We start from the raw sequence: 6000 nt of genomic DNA on the forward strand, positions 1-6000 counted from the left end.
ATTTTGAATCCTAGAATAGGGTAGGGTTTTCAAGTTTGAACCCGTAGAAATTCTTTGTTGATAGAGTTATTCCAGAAGCCAAGAAGCCAAGAAATAGAGAAAATAGAAAGCACAAATTACCCTAACGAAAGTAATTGAACATATCGTGAGATTTTATGAGGTTAGCCAAGTAGCTACCACCTACATAACTTCCCTCGTTTTGGTACACAAAATTACCCTACAAAAACCCACATTATTTTTAACCACTCGCTATTTGTTTTGGAATGAAATTTCAACAATTGGTTGCCATCATACTGGCCAGTTAAAACACTATTGTGGAAGTTGTTTAAGATAAAATCTGAGAAAGGTTTTTTTATTTACGAAAGTCAAAATAATGACGTTGAATGCTCATGATGAATATGATATACATAGGGATTATGATGTTATATTGAGGTATATTGACATGTGGTTCATTTTTTATGTGATGACATGTCTTTGATGTTCATATGTTGATGTTGTAACTTATGAGGATATTATGATGTGAAGCATGTGGTAATTACAAGCAGATTTTATAACATGAGAATGTGGTGATTAACAATGATGTTATGTTATCATGATGACATGCAATAGTTGGCATGTAGATTATTTTCTATGATGTTATGATTATAACTAATGCATTGGATGTATGTTGAGATGTGGTGATTGATAGGAAATCCACAAATGGGCCGAGAGGGCCAATTTATTTGATGATCTCGTGCGAGCCCATACGCACGAGGGAGAATAAGTAACACCATATGGGCTGGGGACAAACTCAATCAACGCTACACATGCTAGTGGTTCCTTTGTCTTGTATAGCTCTTGATGGATAGCTCTTGAAGGGCTATGGGACCATCTTGAGGAGGCCAAGTGCCTGATATTGAAGGCTTGGTGCCTAGTATTTTATTGGGATGCTCTGGTAGGGGTGTAAGGACTTCGATGCCTGGGGTTGTGCACCTTAGTGAGTTGTGGAGGGATTGAGCCAACCTTGCGAGATGCTCGGAGACATTGAGCATTGTATCGGATGCCTGCCTTGGGGTAGATGAGGTCTGAGTCAAGTGCGAGCCTTGGGGCCAGCCTTGGACTAGGATACAGACCGAGGAGGCTTATGCCTGGTTCCAAAAGTGGGAAAAAGGACAGAGACTCCTTGGGATTTCCTGGGTGTTGTGAAACTTTCGATGCTTGCTGGTTATGCTAGTTCAGTAGAGGGTGTCAGCGAACATGAAGTAATAAATAACAAAATAAAATGTTAAATAATTCAACTTAACTTCGGGACGAAGTTCCTTAAAGTGGGGGAGTATGTAATGTCCCTTAATAATAAATAAATAATAATAATAATAATAATAATAATAATAAATAATAAATAATATAATATAATATAGTATTAAAATACAAGAAAATAAATAATAAACAATAAATAATAAATAGTAATAGTAAATAAATAATAAATAATAATAAAATAATAAATAACAATACTAAAGCTCTAAATAAATATAAATAAAAATAAACAGAAAAATAGTAAAAATCAGTAAAGCTATCAAAAAGTAAAAACAAAAGAAATAAAACAAGAAAGCAGTAAAAACAGTAAAGCCATCAAAAAGTAAAAAACAAAATAAATAAAACAAGAAAGCAGTAAAGTTGCATGTTGACACATGGAGTGTATGCATGTGGTTCCCCTTCCAATGTTTGCTCTATTTAATAGATGGTGAGGAAGATGAGAGGCATTCCATCATTCTATGATTCCATCATCCATTCTCTTGGGAGAATAATGTTGTGAGACAAAGGATTCTCTGGCAGTAGTACGTTGATTGAGGGCTCGAGGGTGGCCAGTTGTAGCAAGATTTTGTGCAATTGAGCCTACGGTTGGGTGGAGAGTCGTCCCCAAGACTTTGTTGCAGTTAGCAAAATTCAACTAGCGTTTAACCCCGAAATCACAAGTGAGAAACATCATCGCCACAGGTAAGTTGTCTCTACTCATATTTATGAAATTTGATGTTGATTAGTTTATAAATTGCGTGTTGATTATAAATTGCATGATTAATATAATTAATTACATGTTTTTGTTTCGGGGCTATTACATTACTAATGATGACCAACTAGTGGACCAAGTATGAGAATATTATGAGCAAATAAAAGTTACTTTTAGTCATCCTTTGCCACAGTCACATGGAGCCAAGCTTGTGGGAGTGGTTGTAAAGCTCAAGTCGTTGGCTTACAGGCCTATGGGAGTGACTGAGGAGTTCTAATCACATGGAGCTTTTTTTTGTGGGAGAGACTGAATTTTTTCATAGGACTTTCTCCACATTCCTCACACTCATCAAGAGTTTATATGTTTTTCCGGTGTGTCTTGTTCGAGACTCTTCATGGAAAGGTCAAAAAAAGGTTATTGTTCTTCTAGATGATGGTTAAAATATAATATTCATTAGTAAATGAAGTTAGTGGCTTGATTGAGTCAAGAAGCATTGAACCAAACCACTTCCAACATATGAACATAGCTCCACTACAATATTGGAATTAATTGATTTAATCATCTTCAGAAACTACAATTATGTGGAGAAAGGTTGCTTATTTGGTGGTTTCTCTTGTGTGAGAAAGTGTCATAGTGTGTTGGAGAGCCGTTGGTGAGGAGTGTGAATTCGCTGAAGTAGGATGTGCATGGAGGTATAATAGTAGTGGAGACAAAAATATGCATGGATGAAGACTATTCTTATGTGATAGGGCTATAACAGATTTTGCTAATGCATTTGTGATTGCAGGGCATAATTATTGTTTGAGTTTATATGATTGTGATAGATTGGTTGCTATTGAAAAATGTGCAACAAGAAATGTTAAATTTAGAATGTGCTAAAAATAGACCTGCTAAAAAGAGCATGTCCAAAAATATCATCTCTAAAAATAGCAGTTTGGCCAGTGAGGTCACTGGCCACATTGGGTGAGAGGTGAAACTGCTAAAAATAGAATGTTCTAAAAATAGAATTTTTGTGTCCCTTCCTATTTATAGTAGTCCCCAGTCTATCTATAGGAAGTAAAACTAATTTTGGTCTTAACAACAGTTGGAAATATTAATTAATTAATTCAGTTGAGTTAATTAATTAAGGAAATTCGAATTTGAAGTCTTTGTGAGCATGCACATGAGTTTCCTCCATTGATTGAGGGAATAAGCATGAGTTCTATAATGAGAGAATCAGTTGACTTAGTTCTAACTAGTCAAGTCTAGTTAGATTATTTTAACAAGTTGTTAAAACAATAAAATATAGTTTGTTAATGCTTGCATGCATGTGACAACTATTATTTTAGATAACTAAGGATTCACTCATGGATCACTGTTGCATGTCACTTTTGTTAGAGACCTAGTTGAGATTAGATATGGGACAGTGTACTATCAGATTCTTAAATATTTCTAGTAAGTAGTTCTTTCATGGCTGAGGAACTAGTGTTCTCAAGGAATACGTAGTTGGACCATTGGTTGTTTTTGGTATGTTGGAATTAATAGCATATGATTTTGCTATTATTTCCTAAAAAACCTACATAAGGAGCATAGGGAAAGCCTATATAAACAAGGCTTGATTGGTTCATGAGACATATCTTCATATCCTCTGATTACAGAGAGAGCAAGATAGCTATTGAGCTGATTCCTTTTGTATGTTGTTGAGGATATCCACCTGATTGATAATACTGTGTTGGGGTTTTATGCTAGTGCTTTCCCCAGTGATATATTATGTGTTATGTGTGATTGATTTCTCTTGATTAGTTATGCATGTTTCTACTTGATGTTGCTCATGAATTCGATTATGCTTCCGCTTAATGTTTTGTAGAAGTAGAACAAGTATTATGCTTTAGGACATTGCATATATGAGTTCGTTCTACAGGTGAAATTTCTATAGTTGCATTAGTGTCTCATGTTTTCATATGGTAGTTATGTATTGCATCATTGAGTTTTTGCATCTAGTTTATTTACAGAAAATGTATTGAGGCCATGTGAGTTGAGGATGATGAGAGAGGGCTATGATTTGAGATGATTCAGTCATTGATGTTTTGTGTTTTGATTATGTTCCATGAAGATATTGTTGTTGTGATCTTCATGTTGAGCAACTCAAGTGTTCTAGTTTGAAAATCCATGAAAGGTAAACCACATAGAGAAGTGGGGTGGGTGCTTTAGCAAAACAAGGATTGAGAACAATTTCTTTCATAAGTCCAATGCATGTTAGGCAAGGCTTGTTGATCATATGGGTGTCTTTAGAGTCGTAGATGGAGATCATAGTTCCTTTTAGATAGTTTCCATATTGTACTCTCTATGTAATGATTTTCTTAATAAATAATAAAATATATTGAGCAATGAAACAATAACAAGGATGGTTTTTTCCCTAGAGGGGGTTTTCCACTAGATGTCTTGTATTCCTATGTGATGTGATGATTGTGTTTCATTGTGCATGTTTATTTATTATGATTATGGCTCTCATGTGCTACTTCTAGTTGAAGTTGCATGTTCAGATCTAATGCATATTTGTTAAGAGATGAATTAATTAATATATTGGAGAAAAAATTTGATTATTGTGAAATTGTTATCACTACTGATTCACCCCCCCCCCCCCCCCAAGTAGTGATCCTTGTTCCAAAAATTAGTATCAGAGCATAGTTCCTTCTAGTGAAGCTTCATTGTTGGAAGGTAGATCTGGGTAACCAGGGAGGATTTGGAGAAGATGGAGTTTCTTTTGTACATGGGTCTAATTACATTCTTTGGAAGGTAAAATTTAAAGAATATCTTTTAACTTTAGATGTGAATATTTTTCTCTCAATTGAATATGGTGCACAAGGTGAGTTTAATGAGGAATCCAAGAAGATCAGTTTGAAGGGATTGTCAAATCATGATGTAGCAAAAGTGAGACACTACAAGAATGCAAAAGAAATCATGTACACGCTACATAGTTTGTATGGAAAAGAGAATGATGAAAATGATTCCACATTCATAGTAGTAGAATAACCAATTTTATCTCAAGAAGATAGTTGAGAGTAGACATGAGAGTAATGACATGCAAATCATTGATCTGAAAATTCATCATGAGGAAGTCATCAATGAAAATGAGAAATTTTCAAATCAGTTGCAAGACTGGGAATATTTTTGTGCAAGTCTAGAAAATGAATTATCCTCTTTGAGATATGAGCTTGAAAATGAAAATAATCAACTATCTCAGTATCGAAAGTTGGAGAAAAGCACCAAAATATTGGATGAAATCCTCATGAGTCAAAGATCTCCACTTATTCAAACTAGATTGGGCTTTGAAGAAGCATCATGCCTTGTGAAAGAAAAGGAGAAAGTGGATGACATTCAAGTAGCAGACAGTCAAAATTCCACCACCTATAAAGTCGATCAAGGATCTAGTAAGCAACATCATCAAAAGAAGCCAAAGAAGAAAAGACATTGTCACCAGAAGCAAAGAAAAGATCATAATCACAACATGCAACAGTTCATAAAGATAAGGAAGAAACCAAGTGTTCATGGTCCAAAAAATCAAAACACAAGGTATCCAAATTTATTTTATGGGTATTGTTTCTCTTGCTATCATTTTGGTTATCGTGCTAGAGAATGTAATTTTTTTTCAACAAAACAAAGTTTGTTGGATAACCATTGTTTCAAGTGTGGAAATTATGGCCACAAAGCTCTAGCTTGTAGATATGACAGGATCAAGCCAACAAAAAGAGAAATCCCACCATTGATGATAAAGAAGGTATGGCGGAGAAAATATGAGTTGCAAATATCGAGCTCTTCAAATGACATCGAGGAAGAATGTTTTGTTTTGCAAAGAGTTAGTCTACTCATGAGGACTAGATATTTGTCTTGTGCCCAATAGGAAATGGCTTCATGAGAAGCCAAACTTGATAGGTGCATGTGATTAAAAGAGGAAATTTCATCTTCTTGTATCTATTCATTTCAAGTCCACAAGATCAATTTGAGGCATAAAAGAAGAGCACATTAATTCAAGGGGA

The sequence above is a fragment of the Pinus tabuliformis genome, chromosome 1_1 (assembly GCF_031772625.1).
Source record: "Pinus tabuliformis cultivar Carrire ecotype Pingquan chromosome 1_1, CPIR1, whole genome shotgun sequence".
Lineage (NCBI taxonomy): Eukaryota > Viridiplantae > Streptophyta > Pinopsida > Pinales > Pinaceae > Pinus > Pinus tabuliformis.